Source organism: Carassius gibelio, chromosome B19, assembly GCF_023724105.1.
Source record: "Carassius gibelio isolate Cgi1373 ecotype wild population from Czech Republic chromosome B19, carGib1.2-hapl.c, whole genome shotgun sequence".
In the NCBI taxonomy this organism is placed as follows: Eukaryota; Metazoa; Chordata; class Actinopteri; order Cypriniformes; family Cyprinidae; genus Carassius; species Carassius gibelio.
The window spans coordinates 5356644-5379048 of NC_068414.1; the positions used below are offsets into that span (position 1 = coordinate 5356644).

Consider the following 22405-nt stretch of genomic DNA (forward strand, 5'->3'; position numbering starts at 1 on the left):
ATCTGACAGTTTCAGCTGTCCTCCCTAACATCCCTCTACATGTTAGATACAGCCACATTTTTAGGTCAGTTAAGAGGCCAACTTGCGTTCGTTAGCCTTTAACACTGTCTCGAGGTCTTTGATTGCTTCCACGTTAGTTCATGTTCCTTCTTTTATTGATGCTGCAGTAGCTCTTTTTTCTCGGCCCAGCGCAGGAAGGCTCGTTGGTATAGGGGTATGATTCTCGCTTTGGGTGCGAGAGGTCCCGGGTTCAAATCCCGGACGAGCCCTTGGTCGCGATAAAACGTGAAGCTTTGTGGTCTCATTGCGTTCCCTAACATTGAGGCAGTTTTTTATTCAATCGGGTAGAGACAGACGGCTAAGGGAGGCCGGTTAGCTCAGATGGTTAGAGCGTGGTGCTAATAACGCCAAGGTCGCGGGTTCGATCCCCGTACTGGCCAGCTGTTTTTATTGTCTGGGGGCTCATCTCTGCTCTGCTCTTCTCCTGTGACAAAGAGTAGGGTGATCTCACTGAAATCCCTGCTTGCTAAGCAGGAGCTTGTTGTGGCCGAAATAGCTCAGTTGGGAGAGCGTTAGACTGAAGATCTAAAGGTCCCTGGTTCGATCCCGGGTTTCGGCAAAATCTCCCACTCTTTTCCGTTTTTTGAGGCGGGCCAGTGACCAAAAATCACTGGGTTCCAACTTCTCTGTATAACTGCTTCCCCACTGCCACGGAGCTATCTGTTTCCCAGTTGGCCACCAAACAAGCAGTTTCGGTTCCATGGTGTAATGGTCAGCACTCTGGGCTTTGAATCCAGCGATCTGAGTTCGAATCTCGGTGGAACCTGTGTGCTTTCTTGCCGCAGGAAAAGATAAAAACAGCACTAGGTTGTCACTGGTGACAGTCTTTGTGGCCCTGTGAGCAACGGCTGCTCCAGGTAAGGTTTCATGGTGTAATGGTTAGCACTCTGAATCCAGTGATCCGAGTTCAAATTGCGGTGGGACCACTTTTTGCAACCAATTTGCGCAGGACCATGTCTGAAATACTTTTTGGCAGCTTTGAGTCCAAAAAAATTAACTAACGTAGAGACTGTGGCAGCATTGCATCGATGCCCAGTCGGTCTCTTTAGGGCACTGGTTCTCGAACCTGTCCTGGAGGCACCCTGCCCTGCACAGTTTGATTGTCTGCCTTATTAGACACACCCAAATAAGGTCTTGCGGTCTCTATCAATGAGTTGATGATTTGAAACAGGTGTGATAGATGAGGGAAACATTCAAAATGTGTAGGGCAGGGGTGCCTCCAGGACAGGTTTGAAAACCACTGCTTTAGGGAACTGTGTGTAAAATGGCAATGTTTTGCAACCAATTTGCACAGGACCATGTCTGAAATACTTTTTGGCAGCTGTGAGCCCCAAAAAAAGCTAACGTGGGAGTGTTGCAGCATTGCGTCAGTGCTCAGTCGGTCTCTTTAGGGCAATGGTTTTCAAACCTTTCCTGGAGGCAACCCTGTCCTGAACATTTCGTATGTCTCCCTTATTAGACACACCCAAATCAGGTCTTGCAGTCTCTATTAATGAGCTGATGATTTGAAACTGGTGTGTTAGATGAGGGGAAATGCAAAATGTGCAGGGCAGGGATGCCTCCAGGACAGGATTGAAAACCACTGATTTAGGGATGTGTGAGTAAAAGGGCAGGAGCCAACTTGGAGAATGCGGGCATCGATCCCGCTACCTCTCGCATGCTAAGCGAGCGCTCTACCATTTGAGCTAATTCCCCTGGCCTTTCAAGAATGACGAGCATAGCTGCGAATGACCGGCTTGATGCAAAGAGGCCGTCCCTCCTCTGGGCTTGCACCTTTGCACTGGCCGCGATTGTGTTGTCGAATTAACAAAGAGATTTAGCTTTTGTGTTAAAGGACCTTCTCGGTCTTGTTACGCCAGTATGCATGTGCGGATTCTTGTATTATGCAGACCACCTTGCATCACTCGGGTCACGCAGACAACTTCTCACCTCTTTTTCTCACACTGACTTAAAGAATAAGGAAGCGGTTCTCCATTCCAGTCCTCGCTCCCCAAAGGTCTGCATATTTTGCATGTCTCTCTTTGTTAGCACACCTGATTTGGATAATCAGCTCATTAGAAGTGAGCTCCTTGCGATTGACATGGTCCCTACACAGTGTTCATTGCTCCCCACTCCCTGAGCAGGGGAAATCCGTCGAAGTTTACTTCACTTTGGAACATTGGTTCACGGATTTGAGCTGCGCAACGTCTTCACACATGGACAAGTGTGACATCATATACCTCTGTATACCTCTGTACACCTCTGTGTTAGTCACTTTGAACTGAACGTACACATACGCTCTGAACTTGAATCACGGAGGGATGTCATGTGATGTCCACTTCTCAGGGCACTTACGTTTGAATGGAACAAATGTCTGAAGCTATACGAGAAACATACAAAATCTGAAGAGCAGGGGGCTCGAGGACTGGAATTGAGAACCGCTGGTCTAAGTGACATCTGACAGTTTCAGCTGTCCTCCCTAACATCCCTCTACATGTTAGATACAGCCACATTTTTAGGTCAGTTAAGAGGCCAACTTGCGTTCGTTAGCCTTTAACACTGTCTCGAGGTCTTTGATTGCTTCCACGTTAGTTCATGTTCCTTCTTTTATTGATGCTGCAGTAGCTCTTTTTTCTCGGCCCAGCACAGGAAGGCTCGTTGGTCTAGGGGTATGATTCTCGCTTTGGGTGCGAGAGGTCCCGGGTTCAAATCCCGGACGAGCCCTTGGTCGCGATAAAACGTGAAGCTTTGTAGTCTCATTGCGTTCACTAACATTGAGGCAGTTTTTTATTCAATCGGGTAGAGACAGATGGCTAAGGGAGGCCGGTTAGCTCAGATGGTTAGAGCGTGGTGCTAATAACGCCAAGGTCGCGGGTTCGATCCCCGTACTGGCCAGCTGTTTTTATTGTCTGGGGGCTCATCTCTGCTCTGCTCTTCTCCTGTGACAAAGAGTAGGGTGATCTCACTGAAATCCCTGCTTGCTAAGCAGAAACTTGTTGTGGCCGAAATAGCTCAGTTGGGAGAGCGTTAGACTGAAGATCTAAAGGTCCCTGGTTCGATCCCGGGTTTCGGCAAAATCTCCCACTCTTTTCCGTTTTTTGAGGCGGGCCAGTGACCAAAAATCACTGGGTTCCAACTTCTCTGTATAACTGCTTCCCCACTGCCACGGAGCTATCTGTTTCCCAGTTGGCCACCAAACAAGCAGTTTCGGTTCCATGGTGTAATGGTCAGCACTCTGGGCTTTGAATCCAGCGATCTGAGTTCGAATCTCGGTGGAACCTGTGTGCTTTCTTGCCGCAGGAAAAGATAAAAACAGCACTAGGTTGTCACTGGTGACAGTCTTTGTGGCCCTGTGAGCAACGGCTGCTCCAGGTAAGGTTTCATGGTGTAATGGTTAGCACTCTGAATCCAGTGATCCGAGTTCAAATTGCGGTGGGACCACTTTTTGCAACCAATTTGCGCAGGACCATGTCTGAAATACTTTTTGGCAGCTTTGAGTCCAAAAAAATTAACTAACGTAGAGACTGTGGCAGCATTGCATCGATGCCCAGTCGGTCTCTTTAGGGCACTGGTTTTCAAACCTGTCCTGGAGGCACCCTGCCCTGCACAGTTTGATTGTCTGCCTTTTTAGACACACCCAAATAAGGTCTTGCGGTCTCTATCAATGAGTTGATGATTTGAAACAGGTGTGATAGATGAGGGAAACATTCAAAATGTGTAGGGCAGGGGTGCCTCCAGGACAGGTTTGAAAACCACTGCTTTAGGGAACTGTGTGTAAAATGGCAATGTTTTGCAACCAATTTGCACAGGACCATGTCTGAAATACTTTTTGGCAGCTGTGAGCCCCAAAAAAAGCTAACGTGGGAGTGTCGCAGCATTGCGTCAGTGCTCAGTCGGTCTCTTTAGGGCAATGGTTTTCAAACCTTTCCTGGAGGCAACCCTGTCCTGAACATTTCGTATGTCTCCCTTATTAGACACACCCAAATCAGGTCTTGCAGTCTCTATTAATGAGCTGATGATTTGAAACTGGTGTGTTAGATGAGGGGAAATGCAAAATGTGCAGGGCAGGGATGCCTCCAGGACAGGATTGAAAACCACTGATTTAGGGATGTGTGAGTAAAAGGGCAGGAGCCAACTTGGAGAATGCGGGCATCGATCCCGCTACCTCTCGCATGCTAAGCGAGCGCTCTACCATTTGAGCTAATTCCCCTGGCCTTTCAAGAATGACGAGCATAGCTGCGAATGACCGGCTTGATGCAAAGAGGCCGTCCCTCCTCTGGGCTTGCACCTTTGCACTGGCCGCGATTGTGTTGTCGAATTAACAAAGAGATTTAGCTTTTGTGTTAAAGGACCTTCTCGGTCTTGTTACGCCAGTATGCATGTGCGGATTCTTGTATTATGCAGACCACCTTGCATCACTCGGGTCACGCAGACAACTTCTCACCTCTTTTTCTCACACTGACTTAAAGAATAAGGAAGCGGTTCTCCATTCCAGTCCTCGCTCCCCAAAGGTCTGCATATTTTGCATGTCTCTCTTTGTTAGCACACCTGATTTGGATAATCAGCTCATTAGAAGTGAGCTCCTTGCGATTGACATGGTCCCTACACAGTGTTCATTGCTCCCCACTCCCTGAGCAGGGGAAATCCGTCGAAGTTTACTTCACTTTGGAACATTGGTTCACGGATTTGCGCTGCGCAACGTCTTCACACATGGACAAGTGTGACATCATATACCTCTGTATACCTCTGTACACCTCTGTGTTAGTCACTTTGAACTGAACGTACACATACGCTCTGAACTTGAATCACGGAGGGATGTCATGTGATGTCCACTTCTCAGGGCACTTACGTTTGAATGGAACAAATGTCTGAAGCTATACGAGAAACATACAAAATCTGAAGAGCAGGGGGCTCGAGGACTGGAATTGAGAACCGCTGGTCTAAGTGACATCTGACAGTTTCAGCTGTCCTCCCTAACATCCCTCTACATGTTAGATACAGCCACATTTTTAGGTCAGTTAAGAGGCCAACTTGCGTTCGTTAGCCTTTAACACTGTCTCGAGGTCTTTGATTGCTTCCACGTTAGTTCATGTTCCTTCTTTTATTGATGCTGCAGTAGCTCTTTTTTCTCGGCCCAGCACAGGAAGGCTCGTTGGTCTAGGGGTATGATTCTCGCTTTGGGTGCGAGAGGTCCCGGGTTCAAATCCCGGACGAGCCCTTGGTCGCGATAAAACGTGAAGCTTTGTAGTCTCATTGCGTTCACTAACATTGAGGCAGTTTTTTATTCAATCGGGTAGAGACAGATGGCTAAGGGAGGCCGGTTAGCTCAGATGGTTAGAGCGTGGTGCTAATAACGCCAAGGTCGCGGGTTCGATCCCCGTACTGGCCAGCTGTTTTTATTGTCTGGGGGCTCATCTCTGCTCTGCTCTTCTCCTGTGACAAAGAGTAGGGTGATCTCACTGAAATCCCTGCTTGCTAAGCAGAAACTTGTTGTGGCCGAAATAGCTCAGTTGGGAGAGCGTTAGACTGAAGATCTAAAGGTCCCTGGTTCGATCCCGGGTTTCGGCAAAATCTCCCACTCTTTTCCGTTTTTTGAGGCGGGCCAGTGACCAAAAATCACTGGGTTCCAACTTCTCTGTATAACTGCTTCCCCACTGCCACGGAGCTATCTGTTTCCCAGTTGGCCACCAAACAAGCAGTTTCGGTTCCATGGTGTAATGGTCAGCACTCTGGGCTTTGAATCCAGCGATCTGAGTTCGAATCTCGGTGGAACCTGTGTGCTTTCTTGCCGCAGGAAAAGATAAAAACAGCACTAGGTTGTCACTGGTGACAGTCTTTGTGGCCCTGTGAGCAACGGCTGCTCCAGGTAAGGTTTCATGGTGTAATGGTTAGCACTCTGAATCCAGTGATCCGAGTTCAAATTGCGGTGGGACCACTTTTTGCAACCAATTTGCGCAGGACCATGTCTGAAATACTTTTTGGCAGCTTTGAGTCCAAAAAAATTAACTAACGTAGAGACTGTGGCAGCATTGCATCGATGCCCAGTCGGTCTCTTTAGGGCACTGGTTTTCAAACCTGTCCTGGAGGCACCCTGCCCTGCACAGTTTGATTGTCTGCCTTTTTAGACACACCCAAATAAGGTCTTGCGGTCTCTATCAATGAGTTGATGATTTGAAACAGGTGTGATAGATGAGGGAAACATTCAAAATGTGTAGGGCAGGGGTGCCTCCAGGACAGGTTTGAAAACCACTGCTTTAGGGAACTGTGTGTAAAATGGCAATGTTTTGCAACCAATTTGCACAGGACCATGTCTGAAATACTTTTTGGCAGCTGTGAGCCCCAAAAAAAGCTAACGTGGGAGTGTCGCAGCATTGCGTCAGTGCTCAGTCGGTCTCTTTAGGGCAATGGTTTTCAAACCTTTCCTGGAGGCAACCCTGTCCTGAACATTTCGTATGTCTCCCTTATTAGACACACCCAAATCAGGTCTTGCAGTCTCTATTAATGAGCTGATGATTTGAAACTGGTGTGTTAGATGAGGGGAAATGCAAAATGTGCAGGGCAGGGATGCCTCCAGGACAGGATTGAAAACCACTGATTTAGGGATGTGTGAGTAAAAGGGCAGGAGCCAACTTGGAGAATGCGGGCATCGATCCCGCTACCTCTCGCATGCTAAGCGAGCGCTCTACCATTTGAGCTAATTCCCCTGGCCTTTCAAGAATGACGAGCATAGCTGCGAATGACCGGCTTGATGCAAAGAGGCCGTCCCTCCTCTGGGCTTGCACCTTTGCACTGGCCGCGATTGTGTTGTCGAATTAACAAAGAGATTTAGCTTTTGTGTTAAAGGACCTTCTCGGTCTTGTTACGCCAGTATGCATGTGCGGATTCTTGTATTATGCAGACCACCTTGCATCACTCGGGTCACGCAGACAACTTCTCACCTCTTTTTCTCACACTGACTTAAAGAATAAGGAAGCGGTTCTCCATTCCAGTCCTCGCTCCCCAAAGGTCTGCATATTTTGCATGTCTCTCTTTGTTAGCACACCTGATTTGGATAATCAGCTCATTAGAAGTGAGCTCCTTGCGATTGACATGGTCCCTACACAGTGTTCATTGCTCCCCACTCCCTGAGCAGGGGAAATCCGTCGAAGTTTACTTCACTTAGGAACATTGGTTCACGGATTTGCGCTGCGCAACGTCTTCACACATGGACAAGTGTGACATCATATACCTCTGTATACCTCTGTACACCTCTGTGTTAGTCACTTTGAACTGAACGTACACATACGCTCTGAACTTGAATCACGGAGGGATGTCATGTGATGTCCACTTCTCAGGGCACTTACGTTTGAATGGAACAAATGTCTGAAGCTATACGAGAAACATACAAAATCTGAAGAGCAGGGGGCTCGAGGACTGGAATTGAGAACCGCTGGTCTAAGTGACATCTGACAGTTTCAGCTGTCCTCCCTAACATCCCTCTACATGTTAGATACAGCCACATTTTTAGGTCAGTTAAGAGGCCAACTTGCGTTCGTTAGCCTTTAACACTGTCTCGAGGTCTTTGATTGCTTCCACATTAGTTCATGTTCCTTCTTTTATTGATGCTGCAGTAGCTCTTTTTTCTCGGCCCAGCGCAGGAAGGCTCGTTGGTCTAGGGGTATGATTCTCGCTTTGGGTGCGAGAGGTCCCGGGTTCAAATCCCGGACGAGCCCTTGGTCGCGATAAAACGTGAAGCTTTGTGGTCTCATTGCGTTCCCTAACATTGAGGCAGTTTTTTATTCAATCGGGTAGAGACACATGACTAAGGGAGGCCGGTTAGCTCAGATGGTTAGAGCGTGGTGCTAATAACGCCAAGGTCGCGGGTTCGATCCCCGTACTGGCCAGCTGTTTTTATTGTCTGGGGGCTCATCTCTGCTCTGCTCTTCTCCTGTGACAAAGAGTAGGGTGATCTCACTGAAATCCCTGCTTGCTAAGCAGGAGCTTGTTGTGGCCGAAATAGCTCAGTTGGGAGAGCGTTAGACTGAAGATCTAAAGGTCCCTGGTTCGATCCCGGGTTTCGGCAAAATCTCCCACTCTTTTCCGTTTTTTGAGGCGGGCCAGTGACCAAAAATCACTGGGTTCCAACTTCTCTGTATAACTGCTTCCCCACTGCCACGGAGCTATCTGTTTCCCAGTTGGCCACCAAACAAGCAGTTTCGGTTCCATGGTGTAATGGTCAGCACTCTGGGCTTTGAATCCAGCGATCTGAGTTCGAATCTCGGTGGAACCTGTGTGCTTTCTTGCCGCAGGAAAAGATAAAAACAGCACTAGGTTGTCACTGGTGACAGTCTTTGTGGCCCTGTGAGCAACGGCTGCTCCAGGTAAGGTTTCATGGTGTAATGGTTAGCACTCTGAATCCAGTGATCCGAGTTCAAATTGCGGTGGGACCACTTTTTGCAACCAATTTGCGCAGGACCATGTCTGAAATACTTTTTGGCAGCTTTGAGTCCAAAAAAATTAACTAACGTAGAGACTGTGGCAGCATTGCATCGATGCCCAGTCGGTCTCTTTAGGGCACTGGTTCTCGAACCTGTCCTGGAGGCACCCTGCCCTGCACAGTTTGATTGTCTGCCTTATTAGACACACCCAAATAAGGTCTTGCGGTCTCTATCAATGAGTTGATGATTTGAAACAGGTGTGATAGATGAGGGAAACATTCAAAATGTGTAGGGCAGGGGTGCCTCCAGGACAGGTTTGAAAACCACTGCTTTAGGGAACTGTGTGTAAAATGGCAATGTTTTGCAACCAATTTGCACAGGACCATGTCTGAAATACTTTTTGGCAGCTGTGAGCCCCAAAAAAAGCTAACGTGGGAGTGTCGCAGCATTGCGTCAGTGCTCAGTCGGTCTCTTTAGGGCAATGGTTTTCAAACCTTTCCTGGAGGCAACCCTGTCCTGAACATTTCGTATGTCTCCCTTATTAGACACACCCAAATCAGGTCTTGCAGTCTCTATTAATGAGCTGATGATTTGAAACTGGTGTGTTAGATGAGGGGAAATGCAAAATGTGCAGGGCAGGGATGCCTCCAGGACAGGATTGAAAACCACTGATTTAGGGATGTGTGAGTAAAAGGGCAGGAGCCAACTTGGAGAATGCGGGCATCGATCCCGCTACCTCTCGCATGCTAAGCGAACGCTCTACCATTTGAGCTAATTCCCCTGGCCTTTCAAGAATGACGAGCATAGCTGCGAATGACCGGCTTGATGCAAAGAGGCCGTCCCTCCTCTGGGCTTGCACCTTTGCACTGGCCGCGATTGTGTTGTCGAATTAACAAAGAGATTTAGCTTTTGTGTTAAAGGACCTTCTCGGTCTTGTTACGCCAGTATGCATGTGCGGATTCTTGTATTATGCAGACCACCTTGCATCACTCGGGTCACGCAGACAACTTCTCACCTCTTTTTCTCACACTGACTTAAAGAATAAGGAAGCGGTTCTCCATTCCAGTCCTCGCTCCCCAAAGGTCTGCATATTTTGCATGTCTCTCTTTGTTAGCACACCTGATTTGGATAATCAGCTCATTAGAAGTGAGCTCCTTGCGATTGACATGGTCCCTACACAGTGTTCATTGCTCCCCACTCCCTGAGCAGGGGAAATCCGTCGAAGTTTACTTCACTTTGGAACATTGGTTCACGGATTTGCGCTGCGCAACGTCTTCACACATGGACAAGTGTGACATCATATACCTCTGTATACCTCTGTACACCTCTGTGTTAGTCACTTTGAACTGAACGTACACATACGCTCTGAACTTGAATCACAGAGGGATGTCATGTGATGTCCACTTCTCAGGGCACTTACGTTTGAATGGAACAAATGTCTGAAGCTATACGAGAAACATACAAAATCTGAAGAGCAGGGGGCTCGAGGACTGGAATTGAGAACCGCTGGTCTAAGTGACATCTGACAGTTTCAGCTGTCCTCCCTAACATCCCTCTACATGTTAGATACAGCCACATTTTTAGGTCAGTTAAGAGGCCAACTTGCGTTCGTTAGCCTTTAACACTGTCTCGAGGTCTTTGATTGCTTCCACGTTAGTTCATGTTCCTTCTTTTATTGATGCTGCACTAGCTCTTTTTTCTCGGCCCAGCGCAGGAAGGCTCGTTGGTCTAGGGGTATGATTCTCGCTTTGGGTGCGAGAGGTCCCGGGTTCAAATCCCGGACGAGCCCTTGGTCGCGATAAAACGTGAAGCTTTGTGGTCTCATTGCGTTCCCTAACATTGAGGCAGTTTTTTATTCAATCGGGTAGAGACACATGACTAAGCGAGGCCGGTTAGCTCAGATGGTTAGAGCGTGGTGCTAATGACGCCAAGGTCGCGGGTTCGATCCCCGTACGGACCAGCTGTTTTTATTGTCTGGGGGCTCATCTCTGCTCTGCTCTTCTCCTGTGACAAAGAGTAGGGTGATCTCACTGAAATCCCTGCTTGCTAAGCAGGAGTTTGTTGTGGCCGAAATAGCTCAGTTGGGAGAGCGTTAGACTGAAGATCTAAAGGTCCCTGCTTCGATCCCGGGTTTCGGCAAAATCTCCCACTCTTTTCCGTTTTTTGAGGCGGGCCAGTGACCAAAAATCACTGGGTTCCAACTTCTCTGTATAACTGCTTCCCCACTGCCACGGAGCTATCTGTTTCCCAGTTGGCCACCAAACAAGCAGTTTCGGTTCCATGGTGTAATGGTCAGCACTCTGGGCTTTGAATCCAGCGATCTGAGTTCGAATCTCGGTGGAACCTGTGTGCTTTCTTGCCGCAGGAAAAGATAAAAACAGCACTAGGTTGTCACTGATGACAGTCTTTGTGGCCCTGTGAGCAACGGCTGCTCCAGGTAAGGTTTCATGGTGTAATGGTTAGCACTCTGAATCCAGTGATCCGAGTTCAAATTGCGGTGGGACCACTTTTTGCAACCAATTTGCGCAGGACCATGTCTGAAATACTTTTTGGCAGCTTTGAGTCCAAAAAAATTAACTAACGTAGAGACTGTGGCAGCATTGCATCGATGCCCAGTCGGTCTCTTTAGGGCACTGGTTTTCAAACCTGTCCTGGAGGCACCCTGCCCTGCACAGTTTGATCATCAACTCATTGATAGAGACCGCAAGACCTTATTTGGGTGTGTCTAATAAGGCAGACAGCCTTATTAGACACACCCAAATAAGGTCTTGCGGTCTCTATCAATGAGTTGATGATTTGAAACAGGTGTGATAGATGAGGGAAACATTCAAAATGTGTAGGGCAGGGGTGCCTCCAGGACAGGTTTGAAAACCACTGCTTTAGGGAACTGTGTGCAAAATGGCAATGTTTTGCAACCAATTTGCACAGGACCATGTCTGAAATACTTTTTGGCAGCTGTGAGCCCCAAAAAAAGCTAACGTGGGAGTGTCGCAGCATTGCGTCAGTGCTCAGTCGGTCTCTTTAGGGCAATGGTTTTCAAACCTTTCCTGGAGGCAACCCTGTCCTGAACATTTCGTATGTCTCCCTTATTAGACACACCCAAATCAGGTCTTGCAGTCTCTATTAATGAGCTGATGATTTGAAACTGGTGTGTTAGATGAGGGGAAATGCAAAATGTGCAGGGCAGGGATGCCTCCAGGACAGGATTGAAAACCACTGATTTAGGGATGTGTGAGTAAAAGGGCAGGAGCCAACTTGGAGAATGCGGGCATCGATCCCGCTACCTCTCGCATGCTAAGCGAGCGCTCTACCATTTGAGCTAATTCCCCTGGCCTTTCAAGAATGACGAGCATAGCTGCGAATGACCGGCTTGATGCAAAGAGGCCGTCCCTCCTCTGGGCTTGCACCTTTGCACTGGCCGCGATTGTGTTGTCGAATTAACAAAGAGATTTAGCTTTTGTGTTAAAGGACCTTCTCGGTCTTGTTACGCCAGTATGCATGTGCGGATTCTTGTATTATGCAGACCACCTTGCATCACTCGGGTCACGCAGACAACTTCTCACCTCTTTTTCTCACACTGACTTAAAGAATAAGGAAGCGGTTCTCCATTCCAGTCCTCGCTCCCCAAAGGTCTGCATATTTTGCATGTCTCTCTTTGTTAGCACACCTGATTTGGATAATCAGCTCATTAGAAGTGAGCTCCTTGCGATTGACATGGTCCCTACACAGTGTTCATTGCTCCCCACTCCCTGAGCAGGGGAAATCCGTCGAAGTTTACTTCACTTAGGAACATTGGTTCACGGATTTGCGCTGCGCAACGTCTTCACACATGGACAAGTGTGACATCATATACCTCTGTATACCTCTGTACACCTCTGTGTTAGTCACTTTGAACTGAACGTACACATACGCTCTGAACTTGAATCACGGAGGGATGTCATGTGATGTCCACTTCTCAGGGCACTTACGTTTGAATGGAACAAATGTCTGAAGCTATACGAGAAACATACAAAATCTGAAGAGCAGGGGGCTCGAGGACTGGAATTGAGAACCGCTGGTCTAAGTGACATCTGACAGTTTCAGCTGTCCTCCCTAACATCCCTCTACATGTTAGATACAGCCACATTTTTAGGTCAGTTAAGAGGCCAACTTGCGTTCGTTAGCCTTTAACACTGTCTCGAGGTCTTTGATTGCTTCCACGTTAGTTCATGTTCCTTCTTTTATTGATGCTGCAGTAGCTCTTTTTTCTCGGCCCAGCGCAGGAAGGCTCGTTGGTCTCGCGGGGGCCAGCCGCGAATAGTTGTCATGCGCTGACAGCCAATCAGACTGCAGCAGCTGGCCAAAGAGCGGAAATTACGTCACAGCCAATCAGATTTTTTCATGCATTCATTTGGACCGGGGTTCGAATCCCACTCACACTGGTCTAAACTATTATTAAACTCAGCTTTATGCTTTTTAATAAATAAAAAAAATCTAACATTTAACAACACCTTACAGCTACAAAGTTTTTGAAATTTATGTCTTTCCTTTTTGGATTACAAAGCAAAGGATTATATAAAATAAACACAGTAAAATAATGCTAGTATACATTACATGATTATATAAAAACACAAATGGTTATATTAAATTACTTTTCAAATGTAAATTGAAGAAAATTTAATTTAACTGAGTAATATTCAAGTACTGAGTGAAAATTGATTGATGGAATAATGTAAGTCACACTTAAGATAACTGATCAAGTAAGAGTTTTCAAAACCATAGACACTGTAAAATATTAGTCATACGAAGTGGAAACAGCACTCGTGAAGCAATTTGTATTTTTCAGTTGTGTTTATTAAATGCTTTTAGCACCTTTTAAGATCAAGCCAAAATAATTAAATAGAAAAAAGAATTCTGACAATATAAATAGATATTACAATCTCACACTGAAAAATTAAAATATACAGTATATACATGAGTTAAATATTGCTAAATAAGCTGCAAATTAATATCTCGTATTTTTCTTTAGACTCTTTCCAGGTCACCTCTTTCTCAATGCCCTGATGTTGGTAAATAAAGAAGACTTTAGCTTTACTTTTTTTCAAAAACTTTTTTGAACTTATTTCAGGATAGCCTGTGTGTGTGTGTGTGTGTGTGTGTGTGTGTGTGTGTGTGTGTGTGTGTGTGTGTGTGTGTGTGTGAGGACTGTTTGGATCCTGGCTAAGTTCCATTTCACAAAATCTGCACAAGTGAACAACGTGTTCATCTCCAGGCCTTTCGTGTTTTTGCAGTCCCGTTTCTTTGTGTCCTTCAGTTCAGTCTAAAGTGCTCCATTTCCATAAAGTCTTGGAATGACATCCTGGTGTTTACTTCTCTGCAGTCGTGTTTAATGAAGAACTGGTGTTCAGCAGTGTGGTCAGGCGCTTGACATACAGTGACGTGTAGTTTTGTGGTCAGATGGAGCGTGCTGTTAGGATGTCTTCCTGTGGTGTTTATTAAGCAAGTTGTCGATAGGCTCAGCGTTCGTTGTCCAGTACAAACACCCTGTCAGCAGTCTTCACAGGTCGGGTACGGCCAGCACATGCAGAGGTGACATAAATGTAGCTCCTATACAGAGGGGAAACATGTGATCAATTTCTGCATCATGAACCTTCAGAGTGAGGCTCCACATGAGACCCATGATATGAGGACAGCGAGGACACAGACAGAGAACCAGTGGGGTCTACAACAAGCTGAATATTGAGTTTAATGTGTAAGGAAACAGAGTTTCTTCAGGTTTATGAAGGTGAAGTTAAGACCTTTTTAAAACCAAGCAAATCAAATTTGAGGAACAAATGAGGAAAAACACAAATATGTTCTGTAAATGGAAATGTCTGGATAGTAGTATTAACTTCAGAGTTGAAAACACAACTTCCAACAGATATTCATAATTTAATTTGACAGAAACACACTGAAAGCCTCTGCTCCCAGACACTACAACATTTCATATGTTACTGTACGTTCAGATCATGCTGCAAAACAGGCTGTTCTTCATCAGTGTTTTTGCCTTGTTTTCCAGTGAACATGCATAAATATTATTAAATAAAGATACATTTACTGGAGATACAAAATTACATGAAATACAAAGACTTGTTTGAAAGAATTGTGTAATTATAACAAGAAGTAATATCTGCGATTTGGGGAAAAAAGTCACCTAAATTCAAAGAAAAGTTATAGTAAATCATTGACAAATATTTTTTTATTGTTTTAAGTGTAAACTAAGGAGCCCCGCACATGACATGCAAGAAAAAAATAAATAAATTGTGTGCATGCTTTACTAATTTGCTGGCAATAGTAAATCGAGGGAACGCTATAGTAATCGTGTGCACGTTTTAGTACATTGAGGGAATGAATTAGTAAATCATACACACGTTTTAGCCTTATATTTTTTCCTGCATGTCATGTGCGAGGCTCCTTAGTAAACTCATTTAATTAGTGTTACATTTTTCAAGACTTTATTTTACATTTGCATCATAAATTACATATTGATGGAAAGATATCTGCACTGGAAAACAAGACAAAACTCAGAGGAAGTGATTCATTCCTTTCAAACTTTCTTAAGGCATTAATTTGTGTAAGGGTAAATTAAGACATTTTAAGACTTTAAAACCTGCAGGAACTCTTGTGTGTTTGTTGTTAATGTGTTAAATATTCACCTGTCTCTGACTGAAGATCTGCTCAGGTCCCAGGAAAAGATGACAGCAAAGACACAATCAGTGAAGAAGCAGTGCTCTCTGAAAGAACAACAACAATATAGCAATATTAAAAAAAGAATAATTATAACTATATTACAGACACAAACAAACACACTCACATACATAAATAATACTTAAATTGATACACATAATATTATATATATATATATATATATATATATATATATATATATATATATATATACGTGTGTGTCTCTGTATGTGTGTAAGCATTGGGACTGTATGATATTCACAAATAAATAATACTTAAATTGAAGCACATAATATTATATATATATATATATATATATATGTGTGTGTGTGTGTGTGTGTGTCTCTGTAAGCATTGGGACTGTATGATATTCACAAATAAAAAGTTTTTAAATCCTGTAAGACTGTATGCAGTTTAATTGTAAAACTATAGTAATCTTGCTGTTCTTGGCAGACTGATATTCATTTAAAGTCTCATGACTGTCCTGTAAATATAATGCCAATGCAATAACAACAATAGTACATTTATTGTTGTGATTCTACTAAAATAACATGGCTAAATCATGGTTACTATAGTAAAACCATAGTCAGAAAACATTTTTGAACTGTGGAATACATGTAATCTCATCACAAAAGTGAAAATAATGTTTACTTCATTCATAATTCAACTTGTAATCAACAGATGACATGTTAATGATGACAAACAATACACAGAAACGTAAATCATGGCTATGTTCATTCATAATTTGCAAACAAATCTATCTAGGCTGAACTATAGTAAACCGTTTAGAAACGAGCAAAGTTTACCAACGTGATTTCATCATTAACGGTAACGAAACGTCAGCTGATATCACGTAAAGTATCTTACCGTTGATAGACGCTTGAGAATGCGTTGAATTTAACAACGGAGGCGATCGCTGTTGTGTGTTTTCTTCTTCTCCTTCTTCTGCGAATTCAAACTTCCCGCGGTGCCGAAAACCGGAAGAGCGCCACGAGAGCGCTAGCGGCCGAAAGTATATTACATCCGTAGTGGTTTAGCACTACCATTGAGAATGAATGGAAAACGGTTTAGGGCCGTTTAGCTAAACAATTCAAGGCCGCGGCGCGGGAGACCCGGGTCCGATTCCCGGCCAATGCAGCAGAGGTCGTGTTTTTAAGGCCATGTTAGTCGTTCTTCATAAGCGGCATCTGTCCCCAGAGCCACGAGTACAGCGCAGCTTCACTCACTGGTGGCTGAATGTCATAGTTGTTGTTTCCCGCGCAGGAGACCCAGGTTCGATTCCCAGCAGAAGCAAAGCAGTGTATCTTGCTACTTTAGAAGTGGGCAACTTATCAGTGTTTTACAGGGAACTAGTGGAAGCACTCTAGACAATGCTTTTCCATGCTTGTTCAACGAAGTACAAGCAATTATGGCTCATGCACCTGTGAAAAACTCCTGAAGGCAATAAAAAGGCTGCAGGCAAGAAAGGTCATGCTTAAAGAAACCAATGAGAGTAAACTGACCTGTTTGTTGTCTCTAAAAAACACCAGAAGAAAAATGTCCAGGGTCAATGCTGACCTGCATGAAAGTGGAATAAACTGCAAGGTAAGTAATGTAAGATCCCCAAGACAGCGGTACAAGGTCACAGTTGGACAGTGGCTTGTTGGAAGAGCAGGGTAATGACTCCCAGCAAGAACTGACAAATCTGGTGCAGTCCAGGAGGCTGAGGTGCCCTGTGGTTCTTAAGGGAGCTGGTGGCCACAGAAGTTAACGCCTCTCACTTTTGATATTGACCTCCCCCACTCCCCTTTGCTCAGAGACACTTTTGCTCATATCAGTTCATCAAATACCCATGGAACTTGATCAGTTTGTCTGTCAGTTGTTCAGCTTTAGCATTGGTCGATATTACCCAGTTGAAGAGATGCATTTTCCACATAAATTCGTAGAATTCTTGCAGAAATAGAGCATTGGTGGTTCAGTGGTAGAATTCTCGCCTGCCACGCGGGAGACCCGGGTCCGATTCCCGGCCAATGCAGCAGAGGTCGTGTTTTTAAGGCCATGTTAGTCGTTCCTCATAAGCGGCAGCTGTCCCCAGAGCCACGAGCACAGCGCAGCTTCTCTCACTGGTGGCTGAATGTCAGAGTTGTTGTTTCCCGCGCAGGAGACCCAGGTTCGATTCCCAGCAGAAGCAAAGCAGTGTATCTTGCTACTTTAGAAGTGGGCAACTTATCAGTGTTTTACAGGGAACTAGTGGAAGCACTCTAGACAATGCTTTTCCATGCTTGTTCAACGAAGTACAAGCAATTATGGCTCATGCACCTGTGAAAAACTCCTGAAGGCAATAAAAAGGCTGCAGGCAAGAAAGGTCAGGCTTAAAGAAACCAATGAGAGTAAACTGACCTGTTTGTTGTCTCTAAAAAACACCAGAAGAAAAATGTCCAGGGGGTCAATGCTGACCTGCATGAAAGTGGAATAAACTGCAAGGTAAGTAATGTAAGATCCCCAAGACAGCGCTACAAGGTCACAGTTGGACAGTGGCTTGTTGGAAGAGCAGGGTAATGACTCCCAGCAAGAACTGACAAATCTGGTGCAGTCCAGGAGGCTGAGGTGCCCTGTGGTTCTTAAGGGAGCTGGTGGCCACAGAAGTTAACGCCTCTCACTTTTGATATTGACCTCCCCCACTCCCCTTTGCTCAGAGACACTTTTGCTCATATCAGTTCATCAAATACCCATGGAACTTGATCAGTTTGTCTGTCAGTTGTTCAGCTTTAGCATTGGTCGATATTACCCAGTTGAAGAGATGCATTTTCCACATAAATTCGTAGAATTCTTGCAGAAATAGAGCATTGGTGGTTCAGTGGTAGAATTCTCGCCTGCCACGCGGGAGACCCGGGTCCGATTCCCGGCCAATGCAGCAGAGGTCGTGTTTTTAAGGCCATGTTAGTCGTTCTTCATAAGCGGCAGCTGTCCCCAGAGCCATGAGCACAGCGCAGCTTCACTCACTGGTGGCTGAATGTCAGAGATGTTGTTTCCCGCGCAGGAGACCCAGGTTCGATTTCCAGCAGAAGCAAAGCAGTGTATCTTGCTACTTTAGAAGTGGGCAACTTATCAGTGTTTTACAGGGAACTAGTGGAAGCACTCTAGACAATGCTTTTCCATGCTTGTTCAACGAAGTACAAGCAATTATGGCTCATGCACCTGTGAAAAACTCCTGAAGGCAATAAAAAGGCTGCAGTCAAGAAAGGTCAGGCTTAAAGAAACCAATGAGAGTAAACTGACCTGTTTGTTGTCTCTAAAAAACACCAGAAGAAAAATGTCCAGGGGGTCAATGCTGATCTGCATGAAAGTGGAATAAACTGCAAGGTAAGTAATGTAAGATCCCCAAGACAGCGCTACAAGGTCACAGTTGGACAGTGGCTTGTTGGAAGAGCAGGGTAATGACTCCCAGCAAGAACTGACAAATCTGGTGCAGTCCAGGAGGCTGAGGTGCCCTGTGGTTCTTAAGGGAGCTGGTGGCCACAGAAGTTAACGCCTCTCACTTTTGATATTGACCTCCCCCACTCCCCTTTGCTCAGAGACACTTTTGCTCATATCAGTTCATCAAATACCCATGGAACTTGATCAGTTTGTCTGTCAGTTGTTCAGCTTTAGCATTGGTCGATATTACCCAGTTGAAGAGATGCATTTTCCACATAAATTCGTAGAATTCATGCAGAAATAGAGCATTGGTGGTTCAGTGGTAGAATTCTCGCCTGCCACGCGAGAGACCCGGGTCCGATTCCCGGCCAATGCAGCAGAGGTCGTGTTTTTAAGGCCATGTTAGTCGTTCTTCATAAGCGGCATCTGTCCCCAGAGCCACGAGTACAGCGCAGCTTCACTCACTGGTGGCTGAATGTCATAGTTGTTGTTTCCCGCGCAGGAGACCCAGGTTCGATTCCCAGCAGAAGCAAAGCAGTGTATCTTGCTACTTTAGAAGTGGGCAACTTATCAGTGTTTTACAGGGAACTAGTGGAAGCACTCTAGACAATGCTTTTCCATGCTTGTTCAACGAAGTACAAGCAATTATGGCTCATGCACCTGTGAAAAACTCCTGAAGGCAATAAAAAGGCTGCAGGCAAGAAAGGTCATGCTTAAAGAAACCAATGAGAGTAAACTGACCTGTTTGTTGTCTCTAAAAAACACCAGAAGAAAAATGTCCAGGGTCAATGCTGACCTGCATGAAAGTGGAATAAACTGCAAGGTAAGTAATGTAAGATCCCCAAGACAGCGGTACAAGGTCACAGTTGGACAGTGGCTTGTTGGAAGAGCAGGGTAATGACTCCCAGCAAGAACTGACAAATCTGGTGCAGTCCAGGAGGCTGAGGTGCCCTGTGGTTCTTAAGGGAGCTGGTGGCCACAGAAGTTAACGCCTCTCACTTTTGATATTGACCTCCCCCACTCCCCTTTGCTCAGAGACACTTTTGCTCATATCAGTTCATCAAATACCCATGGAACTTGATCAGTTTGTCTGTCAGTTGTTCAGCTTTAGCATTGGTCGATATTACCCAGTTGAAGAGATGCATTTTCCACATAAATTCGTAGAATTCATGCAGAAATAGAGCATTGGTGGTTCAGTGGTAGAATTCTCGCCTGCCACGCGGGAGACCAGGGTCCGATTCCCGGCCAATGCAGCAGAGGTCGTGTTTTTAAGGCCATGTTAGTCGTTCTTCATAAGCGGCATCTGTCCCCAGAGCCACGAGTACAGCGCAGCTTCACTCACTGGTGGCTGAATGTCATAGTTGTTGTTTCCCGCGCAGGAGACCCAGGTTCGATTCCCAGCAGAAGCAAAGCAGTGTATCTTGCTACTTTAGAAGTGGGCAACTTATCAGTGTTTTACAGGGAACTAGTGGAAGCACTCTAGACAATGCTTTTCCATGCTTGTTCAACGAAGTACAAGCAATTATGGCTCATGCACCTGTGAAAAACTCCTGAAGGCAATAAAAAGGCTGCAGGCAAGAAAGGTCATGCTTAAAGAAACCAATGAGAGTAAACTGACCTGTTTGTTGTCTCTAAAAAACACCAGAAGAAAAATGTCCAGGGTCAATGCTGACCTGCATGAAAGTGGAATAAACTGCAAGGTAAGTAATGTAAGATCCCCAAGACAGCGGTACAAGGTCACAGTTGGACAGTGGCTTGTTGGAAGAGCAGGGTAATGACTCCCAGCAAGAACTGACAAATCTGGTGCAGTCCAGGAGGCTGAGGTGCCCTGTGGTTCTTAAGGGAGCTGGTGGCCACAGAAGTTAACGCCTCTCACTTTTGATATTGACCTCCCCCACTCCCCTTTGCTCAGAGACACTTTTGCTCATATCAGTTCATCAAATACCCATGGAACTTGATCAGTTTGTCTGTCAGTTGTTCAGCTTTAGCATTGGTCGATATTACCCAGTTGAAGAGATGCATTTTCCACATAAATTCGTAGAATTCTTGCAGAAATAGAGCATTGGTGGTTCAGTGGTAGAATTCTCGCCTGCCACGCGGGAGACCCGGGTCCGATTCCCGGCCAATGCAGCAGAGGTCGTGTTTTTAAGGCCATGTTAGTCGTTCTTCATAAGCGGCAGCTGTCCCCAGAGCCATGAGCACAGCGCAGCTTCACTCACTGGTGGCTGAATGTCAGAGATGTTGTTTCCGCGCAGGAGACCCAGGTTCGATTCCCAGCAGAAGCAAAGCAGTGTATCTTGCTACTTTAGAAGTGGGCAACTTATCAGTGTTTTACAGGGAACTAGTGGAAGCACTCTAGACAATGCTTTTCCATGCTTGTTCAATGAAGTACAAGCAATTATGGCTCATGCACCTGTGAAAAACTCCTGAAGGCAATAAAAAGGCTGCAGGCAAGAAAGGTCAGGCTTAAAGAAACCAATGAGAGTAAACTGACTTGTTTGTTGTCTCTAAAAAACACCAGAAGAAAAATGTCCAGGGGGTCAATGCTGATCTGCATGAAAGTGGAATAAACTGCAAGGTAAGTAATGTAAGATCCCCAAGACAGCGCTACAAGGTCACAGTTGGACAGTGGCTTGTTGGAAGAGCAGGGTAATGACTCCCAGCAAGAACTGACAAATCTGGTGCAGTCCAGGAGGCTGAGGTGCCCTGTGGTTCTTAAGGGAGCTGGTGGCCACAGAAGTTGGTGGCCACAGCTTCTCTCACTGGTGGCTGAATGTCAGAGTTGTTGTTTCCCGCGCAGGAGACCCAGGTTCGATTCCCAGCAGAAGCAAAGCAGTGTATCTTGCTACTTTAGAAGTGGGCAACTTATCAGTGTTTTACAGGGAACTAGTGGAAGCACTCTAGACAATGCTTTTCCATGCTTGTTCAACGAAGTACAAGCAATTATGGCTCATGCACCTGTGAAAAACTCCTGAAGGCAATAAAAAGGCTGCAGGCAAGAAAGGTCATGCTTAAAGAAACCAATGAGAGTAAACTGACCTGTTTGTTGTCTCTAAAAAACACCAGAAGAAAAATGTCCAGGGTCAATGCTGACCTGCATGAAAGTGGAATAAACTGCAAGGTAAGTAATGTAAGATCCCCAAGACAGCGGTACAAGGTCACAGTTGGACAGTGGCTTGTTGGAAGAGCAGGGTAATGACTCCCAGCAAGAACTGACAAATCTGGTGCAGTCCAGGAGGCTGAGGTGCCCTGTGGTTCTTAAGGGAGCTGGTGGCCACAGAAGTTAACGCCTCTCACTTTTGATATTGACCTCCCCCACTCCCCTTTGCTCAGAGACACTTTTGCTCATATCAGTTCATCAAATACCCATGGAACTTGATCAGTTTGTCTGTCAGTTGTTCAGCTTTAGCATTGGTCGATATTACCCAGTTGAAGAGATGCATTTTCCACATAAATTCGTAGAATTCTTGCAGAAATAGAGCATTGGTGGTTCAGTGGTAGAATTCTCGCCTGCCACGCGGGAGACCCGGGTCCGATTCCCGGCCAATGCAGCAGAGGTCGTGTTTTTAAGGCCATGTTAGTCGTTCCTCATAAGCGGCAGCTGTCCCCAGAGCCACGAGCACAGCGCAGCTTCTCTCACTGGTGGCTGAATGTCAGAGTTGTTGTTTCCCGCGCAGGAGACCCAGGTTCGATTCCCAGCAGAAGCAAAGCAGTGTATCTTGCTACTTTAGAAGTGGGCAACTTATCAGTGTTTTACAGGGAACTAGTGGAAGCACTCTAGACAATGCTTTTCCATGCTTGTTCAACGAAGTACAAGCAATTATGGCTCATGCACCTGTGAAAAACTC

General features: G+C 45.6%; 2 long non-coding RNA genes and 26 other non-coding genes across 29 annotated transcripts in view; 22 read left to right on the plus strand and 6 right to left on the minus strand.

The window, feature by feature from the left end:
- LOC127979065 (uncharacterized) overlaps nt 1-22405 on the minus strand; it is a 232327-nt gene that overhangs the window by 176341 nt on the left and 33581 nt on the right. The gene's annotated exons all lie outside the window — the stretch shown is intronic.
- Nucleotides 1-22405, plus strand: part of LOC127979064 (uncharacterized) — a 298949-nt gene that overhangs the window by 111813 nt on the left and 164731 nt on the right. The window lies entirely within an intron of this gene.
- Nucleotides 198-269, plus strand: trnap-ugg (transfer RNA proline (anticodon UGG)). Its single transcript has one exon. It is a non-coding gene; the product is annotated as a tRNA-Pro (tRNA).
- On the plus strand, nt 367-440 carry trnai-aau (transfer RNA isoleucine (anticodon AAU)). Its single transcript has one exon. It is a non-coding gene; the product is annotated as a tRNA-Ile (tRNA).
- trnaf-gaa (transfer RNA phenylalanine (anticodon GAA)) lies at nt 547-619 on the plus strand. The gene has a single exon. It is a non-coding gene; the product is annotated as a tRNA-Phe (tRNA).
- trnaq-uug (transfer RNA glutamine (anticodon UUG)) lies at nt 755-826 on the plus strand. Its single transcript has one exon. It is a non-coding gene; the product is annotated as a tRNA-Gln (tRNA).
- Nucleotides 1683-1755, minus strand: trnaa-agc (transfer RNA alanine (anticodon AGC)). Its single transcript has one exon. It is a non-coding gene; the product is annotated as a tRNA-Ala (tRNA).
- Nucleotides 2692-2763, plus strand: trnap-ugg (transfer RNA proline (anticodon UGG)). The gene has a single exon. It is a non-coding gene; the product is annotated as a tRNA-Pro (tRNA).
- On the plus strand, nt 2861-2934 carry trnai-aau (transfer RNA isoleucine (anticodon AAU)). Its single transcript has one exon. It is a non-coding gene; the product is annotated as a tRNA-Ile (tRNA).
- On the plus strand, nt 3041-3113 carry trnaf-gaa (transfer RNA phenylalanine (anticodon GAA)). Its single transcript has one exon. It is a non-coding gene; the product is annotated as a tRNA-Phe (tRNA).
- trnaq-uug (transfer RNA glutamine (anticodon UUG)) lies at nt 3249-3320 on the plus strand. The gene has a single exon. It is a non-coding gene; the product is annotated as a tRNA-Gln (tRNA).
- On the minus strand, nt 4177-4249 carry trnaa-agc (transfer RNA alanine (anticodon AGC)). Its single transcript has one exon. It is a non-coding gene; the product is annotated as a tRNA-Ala (tRNA).
- On the plus strand, nt 5186-5257 carry trnap-ugg (transfer RNA proline (anticodon UGG)). Its single transcript has one exon. It is a non-coding gene; the product is annotated as a tRNA-Pro (tRNA).
- trnai-aau (transfer RNA isoleucine (anticodon AAU)) lies at nt 5355-5428 on the plus strand. The gene has a single exon. It is a non-coding gene; the product is annotated as a tRNA-Ile (tRNA).
- Nucleotides 5535-5607, plus strand: trnaf-gaa (transfer RNA phenylalanine (anticodon GAA)). The gene has a single exon. It is a non-coding gene; the product is annotated as a tRNA-Phe (tRNA).
- trnaq-uug (transfer RNA glutamine (anticodon UUG)) lies at nt 5743-5814 on the plus strand. Its single transcript has one exon. It is a non-coding gene; the product is annotated as a tRNA-Gln (tRNA).
- On the minus strand, nt 6671-6743 carry trnaa-agc (transfer RNA alanine (anticodon AGC)). The gene has a single exon. It is a non-coding gene; the product is annotated as a tRNA-Ala (tRNA).
- Nucleotides 7680-7751, plus strand: trnap-ugg (transfer RNA proline (anticodon UGG)). Its single transcript has one exon. It is a non-coding gene; the product is annotated as a tRNA-Pro (tRNA).
- trnai-aau (transfer RNA isoleucine (anticodon AAU)) lies at nt 7849-7922 on the plus strand. Its single transcript has one exon. It is a non-coding gene; the product is annotated as a tRNA-Ile (tRNA).
- Nucleotides 8029-8101, plus strand: trnaf-gaa (transfer RNA phenylalanine (anticodon GAA)). Its single transcript has one exon. It is a non-coding gene; the product is annotated as a tRNA-Phe (tRNA).
- On the plus strand, nt 8237-8308 carry trnaq-uug (transfer RNA glutamine (anticodon UUG)). Its single transcript has one exon. It is a non-coding gene; the product is annotated as a tRNA-Gln (tRNA).
- Nucleotides 9165-9237, minus strand: trnaa-agc (transfer RNA alanine (anticodon AGC)). Its single transcript has one exon. It is a non-coding gene; the product is annotated as a tRNA-Ala (tRNA).
- Nucleotides 10174-10245, plus strand: trnap-ugg (transfer RNA proline (anticodon UGG)). Its single transcript has one exon. It is a non-coding gene; the product is annotated as a tRNA-Pro (tRNA).
- Nucleotides 10343-10416, plus strand: trnai-aau (transfer RNA isoleucine (anticodon AAU)). Its single transcript has one exon. It is a non-coding gene; the product is annotated as a tRNA-Ile (tRNA).
- On the plus strand, nt 10523-10595 carry trnaf-gaa (transfer RNA phenylalanine (anticodon GAA)). Its single transcript has one exon. It is a non-coding gene; the product is annotated as a tRNA-Phe (tRNA).
- On the plus strand, nt 10731-10802 carry trnaq-uug (transfer RNA glutamine (anticodon UUG)). The gene has a single exon. It is a non-coding gene; the product is annotated as a tRNA-Gln (tRNA).
- Nucleotides 11713-11785, minus strand: trnaa-agc (transfer RNA alanine (anticodon AGC)). Its single transcript has one exon. It is a non-coding gene; the product is annotated as a tRNA-Ala (tRNA).
- On the plus strand, nt 18863-18933 carry trnag-gcc (transfer RNA glycine (anticodon GCC)). The gene has a single exon. It is a non-coding gene; the product is annotated as a tRNA-Gly (tRNA).